Source organism: Lepidochelys kempii, chromosome 4 (assembly GCF_965140265.1).
Source record: "Lepidochelys kempii isolate rLepKem1 chromosome 4, rLepKem1.hap2, whole genome shotgun sequence".
Taxonomy (NCBI): domain Eukaryota; kingdom Metazoa; phylum Chordata; order Testudines; family Cheloniidae; genus Lepidochelys; species Lepidochelys kempii.
Genome location: NC_133259.1, coordinates 72,309,862 through 72,333,184, shown reverse-complemented (window position 1 = coordinate 72,333,184; position 23,323 = coordinate 72,309,862). Strand labels below are relative to the sequence as shown.

The 23,323-nt window shown below is 40.9% G+C and overlaps 1 protein-coding gene across 4 annotated transcripts in view; it reads right to left on the bottom strand.

The window, feature by feature from the left end:
* CEP44 (centrosomal protein 44) overlaps positions 1 to 23,323 on the bottom strand; it is a 155,697-nt gene that overhangs the window by 84,253 nt on the left and 48,121 nt on the right. For 2 of the 4 annotated variants that reach the window (XR_012158635.1, XR_012158637.1), the window contains one exon: positions 5,393 to 5,536. The exons of the other annotated variants lie outside the window; for them this stretch is intronic. The gene's annotated coding sequence lies outside the window, so the exon portion shown is untranslated. The remainder of the gene's footprint in view (positions 1 to 5,392; positions 5,537 to 23,323) is intronic. 4 annotated transcript variants of the gene reach the window in all.

The following is a 23,323-nucleotide window of genomic DNA, read 5'->3' as shown; positions in this document are numbered from 1 at the left end:
TTTTGTTAAGCATTACCAACACTTCAAAGTTACAAACAACCTCCATTCCAGAGGTGTTCATAACTCTGAGGTTCTACCGTATTATTTCAAAAGAGGATATTCAAACTTCATTAGGAGATATTTTTTGCCTACGAAATAAAGTAATCTCAAGCTGACATACAACCCCCTAAACTGTGACTGCCAAATTAAAGGCAACATTTGCCCATTGCTAGCACAATGTAGGATCAAAAATCCTGCCTTTCCCTCCCAATTTTTCCTGTTAGAACATGAAGTATCTCACACATCACTCTGTGGCAATTGCAGGAAAACATCATGATACCATAGCAGGAACAGAGGCAGGAAAGGGGTTGTTACATGAAGGGGAAGATGGAAAGAAATTATACTGTTACTTTTAATTATTATTACTGGAGAGCTGCAAACTATGTTGCTTCTGTGGGTCAAGCTGTAGATCCAATGAGAGAGCAGCATATGAAGCTGCTGCCTGTGATGTGTGTCACAGCAGCAGGGGTACAGGTCCTCTACTTGCTGAAATTTGGTGGTGAGAAAGGGATGTGTACGGAGTGGGAGAGGGGTAATACGGATGGGGGGCAGAGATAGGGATCCTGGGGGTTTACAGATACTTCCCAGCCCCTACACTCAGAGAGCTGCTTTGTCCTTTACCTTCCTGTTTCTCATTAACCTTCTCCCATCCCCTTCCCACCTGACCCCACACATTCACACCCCTCCCTCACCAGAATCCTCCTCCCCTTCTTTCCCAAAGCCCTGGCTGGGAATGGCTCCCCCTCACACACACACATTCCACAGGGCCTTTCTACTTCCAGAGTCAATATTTGTGGAAGTTGAGCTGATAAACACAAGGTTCATCCTCCACCCATTCCTCCCCTTGTCCTCTTACTCTGGATCCCTGTCCCCCACTCCACCCTCTGGGTCCCTGCTGGTTCCCCTATAATTTCCCTCCCAGTGTCCTCTGGGTCCCAGCTCCCCATCATCACTACATCTCTCTGGGCCCTATTCTTCCTCCCACCCTCAGTCTTCCCCATTTTCTCCTTCATGTCACTCCACTCTCCTCCCTGGCTGGTTGCCACTTCCAAACCCTCCCTGTAAGGGTCTTATTTCTGTTTGTCTTTAAGCTGGAGTCTATCTCCCAACACAGAAAGTTAAGCTGGTGCCTCCAACAGAGAGATTCTCTGTGGACCTTATTTTCCTCTAAATGAGGCTTTCCTGGTTTTCCAAATTTCACCATTTCAAAAGGATTCTTCTCACTGATGCCTAGAACATTTCCTGAAATTTTGGCATTGATCAGATACTGTGTTCAAAAGTTAATGTACTACAAATAGACAGAGAGCAATGCCATGAAATTCAGTGTAGATGCCTCACTTTCCTTGGCCAACAAGGACTCCTTCAAAAGCTGCCCCCTTCCACGTCCCCCCACCTCCTAGTGGAGGGCTGCGGGGCTGGGATCCCATCAATTTGTTTTCCTATTTAAGCAAAAATTCTTTATACTGCAGTAATGCTTAGAGATGGTCCATACCCTGAAGAGTTTACAATCCATGTATAAAACTATAGACAAGTGGCTAGACATACAGGAAGCATGACGAACTATGAAACAAAAAAGTTCTGTCCTTTTGGCATGTTGCTACTTGTCTACATCAGTCTTGTCTTTTAGATGTAAATCTTTTGGGGCAGGAACCACCTTCTATTTTGGGTTTGTCTAGCGCCTAGAATAATGGCCCCCCAACATGCTACTGAAATAAAATTACAGAGTTCCTTGCTAAAATTTTGCTACCAAACTGAAGAGATGGGCAGGGGCAATTTTCCATGCCTTCAACTGAATAACCCCTTCTCCCCATACTGCTAAATCACTCCTGCCAGAGATTTCTTGGAACACAAACTCTGCAAACACATACTTTGCCTTTGTGATGGGATCAGACTGCACTAAGCATCAGATATTTTCAAAAACATTTCCTGGGGGAGGATACTCCTATAATCCACTACAGTATCTTTTCTGTTGCCCTCAGATGCACATACTTTTCTATGTCAAATGAGATATGTTCAGTGTATGTATACCATCATAGAATATTTTTTCAGAAACAAGGTCAATGAAGTGCAGCTTAATATGAATCAGGTTGCAGAGTGGTAGCCATGTTAGTCTGTATCAGCAAAAAGAACAAGGAGTAACTGTGGCACCTTAGAGATGAACAAATTTGTTTGAGCATAATCTTTCGAGGGCTAAAACCCACTTCATCAGATGCGTGCAGTGGAAAATACAGTAGGAAGATGTGTATGTACACACACACACACACATACAGAGAACATGAAAAATTGGGGGTTGTCATACCAACTCTAATGAGAGTAATTGATTAAGGTGGGCTATCATCAGCAGGAGAAAAAAAAACTTTTGTAGTGATAATCAGGATGGCCCATTTCAAACAGTTGACAAGAAGACCAGCAATGCCCCTCTGCCATGTACACTGCCAAACCGGACAGTCTCTATGCAAAAGAATAAATGGACACAAATCAGACGTCAAGAATTATAACATTCAAAAACCAGTCGGAGAACACTTCAGTCTCCCCGGACACTCAATTACAGACCTAAAAGTCACAATTATTCAACAAAAAACCTTCAAAAACAGACTCCAACGAGAAACTGCAGAACTGGAATTAATTTGCAAACTGGACACAATTAAATTAGGCTTGAATAAAGACTGGGAGTTGATGAGTCATTACACAAACTAAAAACTATTTCCGCATGCTAATTTCCCCCCTACTGTTACTCACACCTTCTTGTCAACTGTTTGAAATGGGCCATCCTGATCATCACTACAAAAGTTTTTTTTCTCCTACTTATAATAGCCCACCTTAATCGATTACTCTCATTAGAGTTGGTATGGCAACCCCCATTTTTTCATATTCTCTGTATGTATATCTTCCTACTGTATTTTCCACTGCATGCATCTGATGAAGTGAGCTTTAGCCGACGAAAGCTTATGCTCAAATAAATTTTTAGTCTCTAAGGTGCCATAAGTACTTGTTCTTTTTGCTTAATATGAATGTTTGCCAAGTGGCATTGCTTTCCTTAAAGAATCATTTTAAATTTACAGAATCCCAGTCCCTCAGCCCTCCACTCTGTAAGCCCACATGCACATAATCCTTACACATAGGATTTATTCATCAGTTTGGAAAAATTCCAGAGGATAGCTCAGAGAGAACTTTTGAAAGAGCTCCTCCTTATTGGCAGCACATAAATGTTGACTTTTTAATGGTGACCACTTTACATTGCTTAGTACATTTAACAGGACTTAGACTAATAAAGTTGCAAGCTCTCAGGGAAAGCACATAAAGATGGTAGGAAAACAACTAGTGAGAGATGAAGTATATTGTCACTGCCAGCAGATGAAGGGCAAGCACCACATGAGCAGGTGAAAAAAAAAATCTAGTGATTGTGAAGGGTCTGATGACAGCTCTGGGTCTACTTCATTTATTCATCTGTTTCCATTTGTATTCACTTATCTCTCTTATATATTTAGGGTTTTTTATTAGTATTTTGGATGTATTTAAGCAGGTACTTATGCTCATGAACATTTGTTTAAGATAAACAAAAAAGTTAATGGGGCACATTAAATGACACAAGAAGGTTGGTGAGCAAGGCATACTCATTACAAGTAAAATCAATCACTGGTGAACATGGTTATTGGTTCTTTAACATTTAAATAGTTAAAGTTTTTTTCTTTGTTTTATTCATCTTAATAAGGCAAGATTGCCTGGGAAAGATTATAACAAATGCACATATGTACCATACAGGAGGACCTTCACATTCTAAGGTTTCTTTACTGGTCCATCCCATCTCCTCCCATCCCCATATTATAGGATGTTATTTTATAACCCACTTTATGATCTCATCTGCCTTCCTCTGTATTTATCTTGTGACAGAGGCACTGATTCAGGAAAGCACTTACACATGTTTCTCATCTACGACTGCCAGTAGCAAACATCCCCAATGGCCCACCAAGAGACACTAGATGGGGAGAGCGCTGATGGGGAGAGACATTAGATGGGGAAAGCCCAGGTGTCTGGCTGGTGGGTTTTACCCACATACTCATACTTGGGGTCGGGAAGGAATTTTTCTCTAGATCAGATTGGCAGAGATTCTGGGGAGGTTTTGCCTTCCTCTGCAGCATGGGGTATGCATCACTTGCCAGTTTAAACTAGAGGAAATGGTGAATTCTCTGTAACTTGAAGTCTTTAAACCATGATCTGAAGGTTTCAGTAACTCAGACAGAGGTTCGGGCTCTATTTTAGGAATGGGCTGGGTGGGGTTCTCTGACCTGCAATGTGTAGGAGGTTAGACTAGATGATCATGGTGGTCCCTTCTGACCTTAAAGTCTATGAGCTTGAGTCCCATAGACTTCAAGTTAGTCAAATTAGTCACATGCTTAAGTGCCTTTCCTGAATATAGATGCTATACTGAATTGTGGTCTAAGAGCATTCAGAATCATTGCTGATCTGGGGTCATTCTCAAAAAGTGCTCACAAGTGCTCTCCTACTGCCTTCTTGCCGCTTGAGGAACAAAATACTGTTGACAGAGTGCAGTGTAAGTTTCTAGCTCTATGTAAATGTAGTAAACTATATTAACAGATGATAGTTTCCTGAAAAGCTTTAGAAACATGTATTACAGAGAATTAGCTTAAAAACAGGATTAAGTCACAAAATGTGGATCTGAGTTTCAACTTCCCTGATTCTTTAGGGGCATAAGGAGTTCTGATGCAGGGCATTATAGACTGCCCAAGCCTTAAAGTTTAGCTCCCCATCTGGAGGTGTAGTTGCCCAAAGTTCAGATCTGGGGATCAAGTTTAGTCCAATGCATCTTAAGCCCATTCCTTATTCTGCACCTGAAGTTACAGTCTTCTCTTTGTGATATCATGATCATCACAGCAAGTAATTGTGATGTCACTCAAAAAAAACTAGGACGTCTAAAAAACATAAGTAACAGGGGAAGATGAACTGAGCGAAAAACATGATTTTGTCTCTTAAAACATCCCTGAATAATAAAATTACAAAGAGAAGCAGAGAAAATATAGAAACGATTATTTCTAAACTGTATTTTTCCAAGAGATAGCAGCAGATCCTTACAATTGAACATGTTTTATAAAAACTCCAAGCTTGTAATTTCCTGCAGTGCAGAAAGTCCAAAAGTTCTCTCCAAACCAGTCTTTTAGCTTCTTACTTATCTCATGGCTTTAAATATCATGTTAATGTATACATATACAGATCAATTGCCTCAAACTCTGCGATGCTTATGAAGGGAGTTGGCATTTGGCATGGAAAAATGAAGACAACAGGAATGGCACAAGCACATTCAAAGCAAGGTGACATTGAAACTCAAAGGACTTACCTTCTCTTATTACAACACGGATACATTTTCTCAATTACATACTTCTGTCTTTATACCACAAAAATCTCCTCCTGCATGCAGGACTCACTTCCTTAGTAGAACTGGTTGAAACAGCTGCATTTGTCTTACCAATAGCTTTTTACCCTAGAAAAAGAACACGCTTGTACAATTTATACAATAAGTAGCAATACATTACATTTTGTATATGACATCATTTTTGTGGCATCCTGCTGCCATTTTGCAAAGTTTACAACAAGACCTGTAAATATGAAGTTAGTGAAACCCCATATGAAGCACTGGTTTGCAAAAGGTGCAGTGGGGGCATGACGGTTCATGAGACTTAGTACTGTTGTGATAAGGCTCAGAGATTTTATAAAAAAAAAAGATATATTCAAAAGTGTATGTTGTTGACTAGGCTGTAGTCCCAAAGTGGAAATCAGGATACACATCTTATGAACACACATGAACACATATGTACATACATACATGTATGTACAGAAAAAGAGAGGGAATATATAATGGTGTTGTGTATGAAGATTTATTGGCATGAATTTAGGACAGCTCTCATTCACAAACCTCAAAGCTATGAATGAGTTACACAGGTCATCCCAAACCCTTTATACTACCCCATATGGCCATGTCCCGTGTTTTACCAAATGGTTTTTAAAAAACTTTTTTAAAAGTTTCTAAAATGTTTTTTCTCTGTCTGCATATACCAGCAGGATTCTTTGGTACCATACACAACACTGTATAGCCCTTGTAGGGAGAAGATTTTTTTTAAATTCTAAGAAATTCCCTAAAATGACAATATTCTGGAAGTGAGTGATGATTTTAAGCTCGAATATGTAAATTAATGGCCGGGGCCCCACCTATCTTAGGAATTGCCTCTTTCAATGCTACACTGCCTCAGCTGTGCTTGAGCTAGATTCCCCTTGTTACAAAAGGAGCAGGGGGAGAGGGAAGAGGTGGCTGCCAAGCCATTTTCTGGGAGGGCTCCAGAATTTATTCCCCACTTTGTCCAAACTACACCAAAACCAATGACCTTCTAGGCACTCTGCAAAAGACAGCTGTTTGATAAGGTTTTGCGATAGGGCTGAGAGGTGTGCTCCTAGAACAATGAATGGGTGGAAAGGAGTTTCTGTAGGTGTCTGATTGGCTGAGTTCCTGTTAAAATGATTAATATAATGAAATCTCAGCAGCATGAATAATGGGTTAAGGTGCCTGGAGCCTTGGATAGGCATCTTTTAAGGTATTATTTGAAGTCCGAACTCCTGGAGTTAGGTTATGTAAAGGTATGTCTACACTGCACGCTGAACACTCGTTCGGCAGCATTGACAGTACGTACACTACAGTATATACGCTACATGTCCCTCCCAGGACTGATATAAATAGTAGATGGTGAGGCACTGCTTAGGTGAGTAAAGACACGTCTGAACCCTGTGGCTCTCTACCTTCCGTGGCTCTCTACACACTTAAGAAGTGTCTCCACCCATCCACACTGCTACTTTTAGCAGCGTAGTGTCCTCTTGCCTCCCTGTCTCCCCTGCCACAGGGAAAGGCTCCAGCAGCAGGTCAAGGCTCTGGCAGGTGAGAGGCAGTGAGGAAAGGTTCTGGCAGCTCCCTGACGCCTTCCCCCTGCCAGAACCTTTCACTCACATGTGTAGCTACACAGTGCATTATGGACACAGCCTGCTTTGCACGATGGCATTTAACTATGCATCCCCTTCTTTTCTTGATCTTACACTCCTGGCCAACTCTTGCTGTGGATTCCACTACTAGCGCAACTGTCGAGGCAAGAGCTCGTATTCAAGCGATAGGTTGCATGATGGAATGGCAATGAATTAACCTTCAATAGAAGGGTTAAATATTTATACAAGTTGAATGTGTAATTCTGCATAGTCACGGCAACAAATCTTCAATTGGTGTTATAGTTTGGGAGCTGTATGGCTATGAAAAAAAAAGTGATTGAGAATGGAAAAAACAGACTTGTCTGGATTGTGACCAAATGAAATATTTCAAAAGTTTTTGAATCTATGCCCTGAAAGAAAAAAAAAACACCACTGAGGTTTTTTAAACATATCAGCACCTGAAATATCACACCTTATGAAAAATATAAAAAAAGTTTTTCCAGTGACAAAATAAGTTTTAAACTAGTACTAATTCTTTAAGCTGGAAACAAAGTTGATGTTGTGTTGGCTGTAGAAGACAAGTTATTCTTAGCACAGTCAAACCAGACTTGAATCGGGGGAGAGGAATGTATAAATTAATCATGGGGATTTTCAGGCAGTAAAAAAAAAAAAAAACCACCACCACAGACTAGTTAGAGGAGACTTGTCCTCAATCTTTGTCTGTTCCCTAATAAGAAGTTGTAGGAGGGAAATATTTCTAGGGTTTGCACCATAAAATAGCTGGGGAAGTGGGCAGGAACAAACTTTGTAAAAGTTTTCCAAGCATGAAACAATGGCCATAAAATTTGTCATTTTTCATTTAATATTGCAGTCTTTTTGTGGTTGTTTTACACAAAAAGTTATTTTCCCCCAAACCAGTAAAACCTGGTTTTCACTGAAAGTATGGTTAGAACTTGTGAAAGTGGATTTTTGTCATTCTCTTCTGAAAATAGTAGAATTGACCACTTTATGTGCAAACATTTCAAACAACTGTAGAAATACTTATTACTTTTAAGTTCCTGTATATAATTTAAACAAACAATTTTTGTTCTATTTTATATAGAAAATTGCTTGGATAGAAGAGATTCTTCCAATGCATATTTATATATCACTCAGGAAGTGAATCATCTTTCTTAGCCTGAATATCTAAACGCCTTAGTGGACACCTCTAAATGGTTTCTGTTCTCATTAAATCTTCTGTGTTCTGCTGCTTAGAAAGAACAGCATTATATTCTTAACAGCTGTACTGGTGGAATGATTTTATGCTCTTTTGAGAAATGACAGTATGATTTATGACTAACAAAAGTGTAACTATTTTGGCTGGAGTGCTGTCAGTAGTGAATGACAATTGTGACTGATTGGAATTTGCTGGGGAAAAAAAGAGCACAAGTTGGTATTATTATAATGTGGTAAAGCTCCAATAAATTTGAGCGAAGTCAGCTTGCCATGTTTTTCACATGCAGTGGCCATCTTCAATCTAGTCAAAGTATGGTTTGTAGAGTCTTTAAACTGAGACATTCTTTGAAACATTCATGGTGCAACTTTTCAACACATCTGAGGTCCAAGTCTGAAAAGGCTTAAGCACATGGAGAAATCCCAATGATTTTGACTACTCGGGTAGAGTTACATACATGCTGAGGTTTTTGCAGACTAAGGTCTAGATCTAAGTTTGCAACAAGTTGGCTTGACTCTATTTCTGCTAAAGTCAATGGCAAAACTCCTGTTAAACTCTGATGTGAACAGGATGATGCTCCTGATAATTGTAAGTGGAGAAAAATCTATTAAGTACATATTTTGAAAGGACTTAGAATTTAAAGTCCATACATTATTTCAGTATTAAGCCAAAATAAAGTATTTTATTTAAATTAACGTAAAGTATCAAAAAATGCCTTTTCGTTCACTGAACTTTTCAAACATGTAAGACAATGTATAACTCCAATTTTTTTAAACAAAACACACCCCTATTTTCTTCTCCTTTTTATATTTGACATAATCTTAAGCTTTTTTGAAGTTGTAGTCAGCAATGCATTAGCTGTTACACTAACAAGTGTTAATGCAGTTCCTGCCTTTCCTCTAAAGAGCTATAAAACCAGAGTACTTCAGGATTTAGGCATGATATAAATCTTGGATCCAGGTGTTTCTAAATCACTTTCCATAATCTGAAATGATTCTAGTCTTGCCCAACTCTGGCTACATTTCTTGAGTGTGGTACATGTTTGTATTAAGTTAAACTATCTTAAGAATGAGTATATAAAATAAAACAAAACTTACTGACATATTTACTTTTGGGAAAGCATATCAAGTGAACCTTAAAATCAGATTAGAAAGTCCAGCTGTGAAAAGGTATGCAAGAATGATAAATGAGAGCTAAACACCATCCAGATCACAAACTGAGCTAGATGAAACACAGAAGGTGAGTCAAAATTCGGCTTAATTTAGAATCTGCGATTAGTCTTCTAATTTATGTCAATATTGATGCTGCAGTTCATTATATAACAAAAATCATGTATTTTTAGCAAGTGCAAGCCACTTTTAGTATAACAAATGTAAGCAGTGAAGGTTTCAAGCACTGCTCCTGAAAGCAGAGTGGAAAACTTCTAAGCTGCCAAACCCAACACAAATTCCCTCAAACCTGTGCCCACTAATCATGTTTCCATTTTCAATTTGGTCCAAGCCTGCTGCCCCTGGATTAGAAATCCTTCTCTCATTAGCTTGACTGATTGCTTCAAATAGCAAATGAGTTAATCACTAGCACAACATTCTAGGCATCAACTCCACAAAGGTACAGGGTTCACTGACATGCTTTGGGTCCATCTACTTGGGAGGAAAATTAATGTTAATGGCCTAAAAACACGATGTTAAAACAGACTGTATGTGCTCGATTGAATAATCTCCATATACTGTCTGTCCAGCACAAAACCTTCAGTGATTACAGCTTTGTTTACGTAGCATATTTATTCCAGAACAATCAAAGGTTATAATCAGTAGAACTTTCTATTGGGGAAATTGGGAATGTTTAGATGTGTAGCTGGCAAAATATTCACAATGGATTAAGAAATTATAGAATTACTAACACTAAAATTAAATGTTTTACTATAGGGATATTTTCTGAGAATTGTGGTGTATGTTTGACAGTCAAAAAATAGGTCAGTTTTGTTGGTAAAATACAATATTGCCCCACATTGACTTGTCAGGACTTTGAAACTGAGGAACAATCTAGACCAGCTTCTTTCTTGTTAAATTGTCAAACTATCTAATTCATATTTTGTTTTGTGATATTCCTATTTGCTCACCTCCTTTTGACTCCAGACTATACCTCTTACCGTCATATTGCAAGCTCTGTGTTGAAGTTAATCTCATTTCAGATTTTCTAATTGCAGTCAGTTTTTTGTTGTTAGTTTAGGTTTTTCGGGTCTTACCACTGATTGGATTACTACTTAGATAAGCACAGCTATGCTATATATAATCTTTACTAAACAATCTTTTGTTCAACTCTGTGAAAAGTAGTTAGGCGTATTTGGGGACCTATTGTAAATTTGGCACCTGTTATCCATATGATTCAGTTCTAGTCAAGCAGAATAATGACGCTAACCACATATGTGAATAATAATAATGACTTCCCCATCTGTGGTAATATACTGTCAAGCTTATTCACTGAGGAGATAGGAAAGCACTCTGCTAAACATGGTATAGAAGAGTATAGGCTTGACTCTTGTACTGTGCATCAGCAACTTGACTGACTTGGTTGCTGACTGCTTTTATGTGATTATAAAATGGGGGAACCCAAAAATGAAATACAAAACAGACTTTATTAATTTAAAACTAATTCCTTAAAGTCAGCTTTGAACAATGGAATAAAATGTTTGACATCCATTCTAATTTATCATAGACAGTTTTAGCTCTTATCAATATTTAACCTTATACCTGTGTGTTAAATATAGATTCTCACAAAAACATTACTTATGCTCCCAACATATCTCTCCTGAGTAGATACAGAAAACATTCCACTTCCCACTCATCCCTCCTCCAAAAAAAGCAGTCATAACTATATTATCAAAAATCATTCCACTGTTGTCATCTCATAGAATCATAGAATATCAGGATTGGAAAGGACCTCAGGAGGTCATCTAGTCCAACCCCCTGCTCAAAGCAGGACCAATCCCCAATTTTTGCCTGAGATCCCAAACGGTCCCCGCAAGGATTGAACTCACAACCTTGGGTTTAGCAGGCCAATGCTCAAACCACTGAGCTATCCCTCCCCCCACCATAAATATCACTGCTAATATAGTTTTATTGGGGGAGGAGGGAGCAACTAATTTTTACAGCATTTTCACCAAAAGGATTGTAATATGCAAATAAACTACATTTGACAATACTTTATCACCAAAGACATAATTGTACCACCTACACACAGTGCCATTCAAAAATGCAAGATTTGCCAGACACCTTATAGTTACCAAAAACTCAGGGTGCCAATGCCTGAGATGATGGGGCATCCAGGATTTCCAGGTTTATGGATCTTGGGTAGCAGATAGAATACCCCTGGTCGGGGTTCTAGGGGTGTGTCTGTGCAAATTTGTTCCTGTGCTTTTTCAGGGATTTTTCATCTCAGGCATTGGCAACCTGACAGCAGGATTATCTGAATATGTAGACTCTCTCCTCAGGCCCTACGCTACCAGCACTCCTAGCTATCTTCGAGACACCACTGACTTCCTGAGGAAACTACAATCCATTGATGATCTTCCAGAAAACACCATCCTGGCCACCATAGATGTAGAAGCCCTCTACACCAACATTCCACACAAAGATGGACTAAAAGCCATCAGGAACAGTATCCCCAATAATGTCACGATAAACATGGTGGCTGACCTTTGTGCCTTTGTCCTCACCCACAACTATTTCACATTTGTGGACAATCTATACCTTCAAGTCAGCGGCACTGCTATGGGTACCCGCATGGCCCCACGGTATGGCAACATTTTTATGGCTGACTGAGAACAACACTTCCTCACCTCTCGTCCCCTAATGCCCCTACTCTACTTGCACTACATTGATGACATCTTCATCATCTGGACCCATGGAAAAGAAGCTCTTGAGGAATTCCACCAGGATTTCAACAATTTCCATCCCACCATCAACCTCAGCCTGGACCAGTCCACACAAGAGATCCACTTCCTGGACACTACGGTGCTAATAAGCGATGGTCACATAAACACCACCCTATACCAGAAACCTACTGACCGCTATGCTTACCTATATGCCTCCAGCTTTCATCCAGACCACATCACACGATCCATTGTCTACAGCCAAGCTCTAAAATACAACTGCATTTGCTCCAATCCCTCAGACAGAAACAAACACCTACAAGATCTCTATCAAGCGTTCTTAAAACTACAATACCCACCTGCTGAAGTGAAGAAACAGATTGACAGAGCCAGAAAACCCAGAAGTCACCTACTACAGGACAGGCCCAACAAAGAAAGTAACAGAACGCTACTAGCCGTCACCTTCAGCCCTCAACTAAAACCTCTCCAGAGCATCATCAAGGATCTACAACCTATCCTGAAGGACAATCCCTCACTCTCACAGATCTTGGGAGACAGGCCAGTCCTCGCTTACAGACAGCCCGCTAGCCTGAAGCAAATACTCACCAGCAACCAAACACCACACAACAAAGCATCTGATGAAGTGGGCTTTAGCCCATAAAAGCTTATGCCCAAATAAATTTGTTAGTCTCTAAGGTGCCACAAGGACTCCTTGTTGTTTTTGCTGATACAGACTAACATGGCTACCACTCTGAAACCTGTCACCATGCCAGGTTATAGTTACTCATTATTTCATATATAGAGCGTAAGGAAAATCTGTGGTATCTAGGTTGCTGTATGGTAAAAGTTGGCAAATGCTTACATTTTTAATAGTAATGACTGTATGCAGGGGGTCATAACTAAGTTTATTAAGGCTACTATTTAGTCCATGGGGCCGCCTGAGCGGCTGGCTGCAAAGCCACACCAGCAACAGCCGGTGTGGCTGTCCACACGCCCACCTGAGCGGCTAGCCCCGGAGCCAGTCGCTCGGGCGACCCTGGGGTCAGCCATGCTGGCTGCTGAAGAAGTCATGAAGGTCAGGGAATCCATAACTTCCGTGACCTCCGTGACAAACACGGAGCCCTAGTCATAACCACAGATAACTAAAATGAAGGGTTGTAACAGTGAAGTAAGTGTTTTTGCTGGTTGTGGGTTTTTTGTTTTAATATATTTGAGTGAACAATGTTGCAGATATACTAGACAGTTAATTTTTTTAAAAATCTTCACAGCTGTCAAACACAATGGAAAACTAGTTAAAAGTATTGTACATCCAAAGATTTGGATGACAGCCACACAAGTTTTGCATTGAGAGCTATTGAAACCTCTAATGTGTCATACATTGTAACTCATGGGTGTTGACCACCGTTACATTCACACACAAAGAAAGGGGGCAAAGTAACTGTGAACAAAAAAGCTATGCCATACCTAATACACTACCTGAGGACGAGCAAAGCTTAGGGTTGGGTGGGAGCCTTTAAAATCAACTGCCTCCCTGAGGCCATGTCTCCATCATGGCTCCAGCACCCAGGGTTTGGTCTTGCCGTAGCCCCTTCACAGTAACTGAGTGTAGGAGCATAGAATCATAGAATATCAGGGTTGGAAGGGACCCCTGAAGGTCATCTAGTCCAACCCCCTGCTCGAAGCAGGACCAATTCCCAGTTAAATCATCCCAGCCAGGGCTTTGTCAAGCCTGACCTTAAAAACCTCTAAGGAAGGAGATTCTACCACCTCCCTAGGTAACGCATTCCAGTGTTTCACCACCCTCCCAGTGAAAAAGTTTTTCCTAATATCCAATCTAAACCTCCCCCACTGCAACTTGACACCATTACTCCTCGTTCTGTCATCTGCTACCATTGAGAACAGTCTAGAGCCATCCTCTTTGGAACCCCCTTTCAGGTAGTTGAAAGCAGCTATCAAATCCCCCCTCATTCTTCTCTTCTGCAGGCTAAACAATCCCAGCTCCCTCAGCCTCTCCTCATAAGTCATGTGTTCTAGACCCCTAATCATTTTTTTTGCTCTTCGCTGGACTCTCTCCAATTTATCCACATCCTTCTTGTAGTGTGGGGCCCAAAACTGGACACAGTACTCCAGATGAGGCCTCACCAATGTTGAATAGACGGGAACGATCACGTCCCTCGATCTGCTCGCTATGCCCCTACTTATACATCCCAAAATGCCATTGGCCTTCTTGGCAACAAGGGCACACTGCTGACTCATATCCAGCTTCTCGTCCACTGTCACCCCTAGGTCCTTTTCCGCAGAACTGCTGCCTAGCCATTCGGTCCCTAGTCTGTAGCGGTGCATTGGATTCTTCCATCCTAAGTGCAGGACCCTGCACTTATCCTTATTGAACCTCATCAGATTTCTTTTGGCCCAATCCTCCAATTTGTCTAGGTCCTTCTGTATCCTATCCCTTCATGGGAGGATTTATGCTAAAATTCTTTTCCAGCAGGAGTGAGACATGCTGGACTGGATTTAGGAACAGTGCATAAGATGAAACCCCTGGCAGGGACAGGATTTAGGAAGCATTATAAAAGGAGTTCCAGAGGTTGTTTTCAGGGCCATCCTTAGGATTAACAGGGCCGTATGCAGTATTATTAAACTGGTGCCCCTATGCCCAATGGCAGCCTGGGCTTGCAGCCTGTGCAGGGAGGGACGAGGCAGCAAAGCATACCGAGCCGCCTGGCCCACCTCACGGCCGTGGAGAATCACAGTTCCCTGCAGAGACCCCCGTACCCTCTGCCTCATGCAGAATGCGCGGCACCAGCGCATTCGGCTCTGTGAATACAGCCCCTGCCTAAGGAGGCTGCAGTGCGTGCTGGGTGTGCGGGAGCCAACCCGCTCTTACCTGCTGTCATGAGCAGTGGGTGAAGCTGCCGCTTGGGGAGACTAGCTCCCCAGCCCACCTCTTTTGCCTGTGGCCCCACCCATACTCCTCCCAGGCCCCGCCCTCTCCCCACTGTCTCCCTTCCCCTCTCTGCTCAACTCCTTCCAGACAAATCCCTGAACCCAAATGAAGCAAATGACATTTGAAAAAAACACTCTTCTCCATTTTCTTTAGAAAGAAATTCAGCATATTTTCCACTGCATGCCAGATGGTGAAGACTGGACATGCATAAGGTACCTAATTAAGAGACATTAAAAAATGTCAGTCACGGGTTTGTTTGTTTTTTTAAATATACCCTGAAGTTTGTCAGAGATTTATTTGCAAAAACTTTGTAGTAAGGGCAAGTCAGCTGCTGAATACAACATTAAATATTATGGAATACATGATGCAGCTCTTCTCTGTTTTACATTTTCTTCATCAGTATTTCTAAGGTGATTTTATATTTTAAGTGTTCTCTTAAGCCTTCATAAAGCAATCGTTCCAGATTACTACATATTTAACTCACTGAAACAACATTATTTTAAATTAATCAGTCACAGAAGTTTAATGTGTTCATAACAATGTTCATTGCCTTTAGGAAAAGGGAACACTAATTTACTTTGTGTGATCTCCATAACAATATACATGTTATGAAATTTCACCAACTTTAAAAAATGTTTCCAAAGATTTTAGGCATAACAAAGGATTTTATATCTTACTAAGGTACTGATTTTGCTGGAGGGATTCTCTTAAAACTAGTTAATCAAATAATAAGTAGTAAAGAAAGGGAAACTCCTTTGTCCAGCTATCTGGAAGGAAAGGGATGTTGTCCTGTTAAGAGCTCTCTTCAACTAGGTGTGGGTGGGAGATGAAGAGAGAAAGGAATGGACAGAAAGGACAGGAAGACTTTGGAAGCAAGTTTTTTGTACTATATTAATTAAAATGTGTATTTTAGATAAGGTTGGGTTTTTTGAAGGATTTATTTAAAAGTCTGAAGTTCCAAGCATTTAAGGATAAAGATGAATACTCAGATTGTGCATCTAAAAATCTATGCAAGAACTTTTTAGAGATGTGATTTTATAATCTTCAACAACACACTAATGAAATATTTTTAAAGCAAATTTTAAACTAAGGTCCTGGAGACTAACATGTTCTGAGTGAATATTACAGTAATGCACAACTATTTTTGTCAGTAAATTCAGAAACTGACAGTCTATACATGGGGGTTGGCAAATGCCTATTAAATGGCTTCATTAGCACTTTAATGGCTCTTTAACAGTTTCAATATTGTGCTAATAGGTCCGGCAGGCTGGAAGGCTTTTTCACTTTTAAGAACTAGATCAGGGATAGGAAGATGCTGTTGGGTGGACACTAAGACCCAGGGGTGCCCCAAATTTTCAGGTGTCCTACGCAGCCACATATACCTAAGGATGGCCCTGGTTCTTTTGCATCTACCAATGACCTTTTATTTTCTTGGGCATAGTAGGAGGTTTGTATAAAGATCCTGGTTTTGACTAGGATTTCTAATTGTACTATAGGGTGATTCAGGAGTTTGGTTACGGTTACTCATGGTGCTGGAAATATTTTAATGGGGAGGAGCCAATACAGATGGTTTATATGCTCTGCCCTTAAGGTTCCTTACTTGGACATTTGCTATCTCATGCCAGTTGCACCACTTCAATAGCCACTAGAAGGTGGCTGTCCAAGTAGAGCTATGCTGACATATAGCTACCCCAGGGAGGGAGTGGAGGTATGTTCTTAGACTCTTGGTTCTGTGGCGATGGATATTTGGCTTTTAAGGAAAGGCTTAAGTGAATCATTTATTCCCAGCCTCACAGGTCTTGTCTGAGGCCTCACCTGAAAAGGAGAAGACATCAGATGACAGGCACGCTACTTTTGGCTGTTCTCTGGCTGAAACTCAGCCTGTTTTGTTCTAGATGTTCTAGAAAAAACATCTAGATGTTCTAGAAAAAATTTAAGCTGCCATCTGCAAATTGAATTCCAACACAACCTGGACAGTTAGAGCAAACGACCAAGGTAATAATGGGTCCATGGTTAAATTCTTTGTGCCTTCCTTAGGGAGCAAAGGGTCACAGCTCCATTCAAACAAACAATAGTAGTTAACCCCTTGCTGATGAAACATCATCATTATATTGAAGACCTTACTACCCACCATCCTGTCAGTAACACACTTTTGGGGGGGCGTGGGGGGGGAAAGGAGAAGAGACAAGACCACTGAGATTGTGATGGAAAGTCCGCACTAGCATCCTATGAAATCCTTGGATTTCCTTGATCCTCAGCATTTAGATTGCCATAGGTTTGGAAAAGCCTCCAGGAGCCATTCAAAGGCTGAAAAGAAGGAAGACATACAGGAAATAGTCTAGCACTTTGAGAAGAGGCTGGAACAGCAGCCTACAGAATATAAACTTTTCTAAAAGTAAAGCAGAGGAAGCACTCACAGGAAGTTTGTTGTGTGAAAAGACGACTATCTATTCAAAATGGAGGGTTTTACATTGACCAGTTGAAGGAGACAGATCTAAAGTGGGCCTGAACCTTCCAGGTTACTGACGAAGTTAGAAAATAAATACTTGGAGTAATTGATTTAGAAGCGATTGGAAGTAAGAATTGGGATGGTTAGCATGAATAGAAAGTTTCATCTGTTTGTAAATACACCGCCTTCTTCTCAGAATGTGAGGTAAGACTACTTGATTATGTAAGGAAAGAAATCAGATGAATCCTGTGGAATATGCTATTTCCCAAGAGACTTTTTGTCATTAATGTAACTAGTCTACACATAGAGGAAGTGTGGAGCCTACTGCATATAGAAGCTTGGAGCAGCTGCCCTTCATTATGGGTTCCTAGTTAAGTTGAGGGTTAGGCCATCTGGTCTCTGCTGACAATGTTGTGACGTTGCACTCCATATGATTTTATGAAAATATGCTAATGACTGTGAATATAATGTAACTGGAATATACGTCATGCAAAAGGTCTCTTGTAAGGTATAATTACAAAGTTTATAATCTACTGAGTGTGGTCATCCAATTTATATAACTGTATCATTCTTGTATCTAAAACTAGAAATATGAAATATAACTCTGAGGTGCTATTGTAATTATGCCAAGTGTGGGCCATTAATGATGGCTTGGAATCTTGATGGCTCCCATTAACTGGGACAATTGGTTGTAAATGGCTCTGTTTACTTGTAAGACTTCCTGTACACCTGTGTGCTGGCAAGTGAGTAATGAAGTCTTACAGTGACTTGTGATGTCACCTGAACTGGAATCCATTTTTTAACCTGGTGCTATTCCATTTAAAAGGAGGGGTGGGAACCCAGAGAGGGACAAAGGATTCCCACCTTGTGCAAAAAAAAAAAAAAAGGGGGGGGGTGGAACAGAACAAAGGGGGCTGGAGTCATGAGAAATCCCCTACTACCTGAGCTGGAACAAGGACTGTACCACGGGAAAGGATTGGGCCCACACTAGGAAGGAGTCTAGTCTGTGAAAGAAGCTTATTGGAACATCTGAGGGTGAGATTTATCTGCATTTAGTTTCCTACTGTATTAGGCTTAGACTTGCATGTTTTTGTTTTATTTTGCTTGGTAATTTACTTTTTTCTGTCTGTTATTACTTGGAACCACTTAAATCCTACTTTTTATATTTAATAAAATCACTTTTTACTTATTAATTAACCCAGAGCAAGAATTAATTCCTGGGGGAGCAAACATCTCTCTCTATCAGTGTTATAGAGGATGGACAATTTATGAGCTTACCCTGTATAAGCTTTATAGAGAATAAAACAGATTTATTTGGGGTTCGGATTCCATTGGGAACTGGGTATCTGGGCGTTGGAAACAGAAGCATTTCTTAAGCTGTTTTCAGTTAAGCCTGCAGCTTTTGTGGGGCGTGGTTCAGACCTGGGTCTGTGTTTGTAGCAGGCTAATATGTCTGGCACAACCAGACAAGGTACTAAAGTCCCAAGGTGCCAGGGAAAATGGGCTCAGAGGTAGTCTCAGCACATCAGGTGGCAGTCCCAAGCGGGTTTCTGTGACCCAACCTGCCACAAACATCTGAATAATATTTTATTTGGTTAGTTCCATAAGAAAGGACTGAAATAATTGCCTCTATTGACAGAAACTTTAATAATTCAAATTTGCAATGGTACCTTTTCTCCTAGCTCTTCTCAGGCAATGTTAACTACATAAGTTGGTGGAATCCTTGATGATCTCATCAAAAGAGATTTTTGAACAGCCTCAGTGTTCTAAGTGAGGCAAGTTTCTGAGTCCATTGCCATAAACTTAGCCCGATGCTCAGTCTAGCTGCTGTGGAACAAATCACAGAACAATAAGGAATATGAAACAGCTAATGCAACATCAAGAATAAGGGCTGGTCTCCAGTACGGGGAGATTGCTGCTGCTGCAACTGATGCAGCAGGGATGGACTTAGCGGGTCTAGTGAAGACCCACTAAATCAGTGGCAGAGCGCTCTCCGGTCAACCCTGGAACTCCAGCTCTCTGAGAAGAGTAAGGGAAGTCGACTGAAGAGCGTCTCCCATCTACACAAAGCAGTGAAGACACCGGGGTAAGTTGATCTAACCTACATCAACTCCAGCTACATTATTCACATAGCTGGAGTAGCGTAACTTAGGTTGACTTACACCCGTAGTGATTACAAGCCTTAAGAGAACTGGAGCCTTTTGAGTTGTGTGTTTTTTTGTTTCAACATGTTTGATTTCAAACTAAGATGTGCATAAGCAAGAAAGGTGCTAACCACAGCTTAAAGATACTTTAAAGAAACAAATTACCCAAGTCTGTAAGAGCTACCACTGAGGTTCGAGCCATGTGAAGTATATGTACCATGACTGATCACAGCAGCACTCTGGGGAAGTCACTATTTTCCTAAGGGCGTGGCTACACTTGCAGATGTAGAGTGCTTTGGGTTAAACAAGCCTTCGTACAGCGCAGTAGGGAAAGTGCTGCAGTTTGTCCACATTTGCAGCGGCATTGGGAGTGGTGCATTATGGGCAGCTATCCCAACGTTCAAGTGGCTGCAACGTGCTTTTCAAATGGGGAGGGGGTGGGGTGGGGTGTGTTGTGTGTATGTGGGGGGAGAGAGAGTGGGTTTTTGGGGTGCTGAGAGTGTGTCAGCACACTGTCTTGTAAGTACAGACTCCACCTCCCTCCCCCGCCTCTGTCTCACTCACTCAAACATTAGCTATTTGTTTTTTTCCTTGGAGCTGATTAGCGGCCGACACTCCAAAATGGAGCTTTGAAAGGGCCACTTCTTCATTCCTGCCGGAGTTCACAACAAAGACAAGAGAGACCACTTCAGTTAATGGGATTAAGGGATATTTCCGGAGGGCAATCAGAGCACTGTAATGTAACTCCTCGTTCACACTGACGCTGTAGCGTCTCACCCAGCAAACCTTATCCCTCTTGGGGAGGTGGAGTACCAGCAGCGCTTTAACCAGGGAGTCAGAGCTCTCTACATGCCTTGCCAGTGTGGAGGGGGAGTGAGTTAGAGTGCTCTGGGCAGCTTTATTGCAGTATAACGTGTAAGTGTAGCCAAGGCTTAAAAAACTGACAGACAAAACAGGAGTAACCACTTGAGAGAATACAACAAAATTTATCATCCTTGTCCTTCTGTACTGTTTGTGACACATGGCTGATGAGTGTTTTTTCTTCTCAGAGTCCATCCCATCCTCAAGGGACTAGGAAAGGGAAAACAACAGTCTTCATTTTAAGGGGATCTAAACAATTTCTATTTAATATCTATGTTCTGAATAATATTTGCCATTAGTTGATGAAGTTTGTATCGAACTAACATGCTAAAAATCCAACTCTGACCCAGCAAAGGAAAAGGGAAAAATGGGGGGTGATATCAAGACAATTTATTTTCCATGGAAAAGGCTCTACTTTTCATGGCAGCCTTCTTGGAAAACTTCTTGGGAATTTTTGTTTTACCTTACTACTTAGAATTCTTAAGTGCTTAAGCAACTTCCTAAGAGTGCTTAAAGTCTTAGTTTCTCATATATTTTGATTAAGAGAGGAATCCAGCTAGCCCACATAACACGGACTCTTCCATCACTAGGAATTGTAGTATTCTGGACATAAGATATGATCCAGTTAGAGTAGGAAAAAGATCAGGCCAATGATGAGGAAAAAAAAGTGTTTCTTGGGAAGCTGAAGACTGGAGATCCCTGTGCCTGTTTCCTGAATGTTACTAGTACAAGAAGATACTTCTTGAGAGGAAATAGTATCATCCCTGAGGAAAATAGAAGGGCCTGTCACATGTGAAGCAAGCACATCCACGCTGGGCCAAAGGTGGGCGGTCTCTGAATAAAGCATAATGGAAAATTTTGAATATGGAGCAAATTCTTTTAACAAAGAGAATCTACAAAAAGTACAGTGGCACCTTAAAGATTAACAGATTTATTTGAGCATAAGCTTTTGTGGGTAAAAAAACCCACTTCTTCAGATGCACAGAGTGAAAATTACAGATACAGGCATAAATATACTGACACATGAAGAGAAGGGAGTTACCTTACAAGTGGAGAATTAGTGTTGACAAGGCCAATTCAGCCAGGTGGGTGTGGTCCACTCCCAATAATTGATGAGGTGTCAATACCAAGAGAGGGAAAATTGCTTTTGTAGTAAGCCAGCCAGTCCCAGTCTCTATTCAAGCCCAAATTAATGGTGTTAAGTTTGCAAATGAATTGTAGCTCTGCAGTTTCTCTTTGAAGTCTGCTTTTGAAGTTTTTTTGTTGAAGGATGGCTACTTTCAAATCTGTTATTGAATGTCCAGCGAGACTGAAGTGTTCTCCTACTGGCTTTTGTATGTTACTGTTCCTGATGTCTGATTTGTGTCCATTTATTTTTATGTACAGACTGTCCAGTTTGGCCTATGTACATGGCAGAGGGGCATTGCTGGCACATGATGGCATATCTCATTAGTAGATGTGCAGGTGAATGAGCCCCTGATGGTGTGGCAGATATGGTTGGGTCCTCTGATGGTGTCACTAGAGTAGATATGGGGATAGAATAGGCAATGGGGTTTGTTACAGACATTGGTTCTTGGGTTAGTGTTTCTGTGCTGTGGAGTGTAGTTGCTGGTGAGCGTTTGCTTCAGGTTGGGGAGCTGTCTCTAAGCGAGGAGTGGACCACATCCACCCTGACTGAATTGGCCTTGTCAACACTGGTTCTCCACTTGTAAGGTAAGTCTCTTCTCTTCATGTGTCAGTATATTTATGCCTGTATCTGTAATTTTCACTCCATGCATCTGAAGAAGTGAGGTTTTTTACTCATGAAAGCTTATGCCCAAATAAATCTGTTAGTCTTTAAGGTGCCACCAGACTCCTCATTGTTTTTTGTGGCTACAGACTAACACAGCTACCCCTCTGATACAAGAGGTAGTTTCTAAAATGAGCTGAAATTGTAACATTTTCTATCTTTAGGGGTTTATCCTTCTGCCACCGTCTCAGAAACAGATGGAAGATACAGTCACATCATCATAAAATGATGTAATATCCATCATTTTCCAGAAAAACCGTCCTAGCAAGCACAGATAGAAATAAAAAAGTTAGTAAGAAGAAATAAAATGTGGTCCAGATGAAACAGTATAGAATGAAAGCTTAGAGATAGGAAGGTGCTGTCAATTTCGTTGTATGGCAGCAGTTAACTTGACCCATGTGCTGTGCTACCTTTCTTATTACAATGTTCTTGCACCAAACTTTGACTGAGCAGCCTTTATGTTGCTGAGAGGGCGGATCAAGGCTGATCTCACCTGCAGACTTGTAGATGCAGTGCAGAGGAAAATTTCAGTTTTCCAAGGAAAGGAGCACCACCAGCAGCAACGGTCAATGACAAAAAGTGGAATTAAAAGATTTTCAATTACAACACGTATTGAAACTGAGAAGTCAGAGTCTTCCCTGTTTCCATATCAACTTCTATTAGGATGGGGATTTTCAAATGCACTCAGCACTGACCTAAACTCTGCTCCCATTTAAGCCACTGGTAAAATTCCCATTGAGATCAATGGAAGCAGAGTTAGGCCAATGAGAAGTGCTTCTGAAAATCCCACCCTTAGCTTTAACTGTTGCTAAAGAGAATTCTGACACTTGATGAAACTAAGAGGTTACACTACAATTACTTGCCACCAGAATAGAAAGGAGAAATGCAAACACATTGATGACATCATGCACATTTATAAGATTTCCTATGCAAATAACCCTTCAAATAGATCAGTTTCTAGTTGACATGAAAGTATACTGCATTTGTCAGTCAGAATCATTTTCAGATTCGTGGGTTCACTGTTTAAGA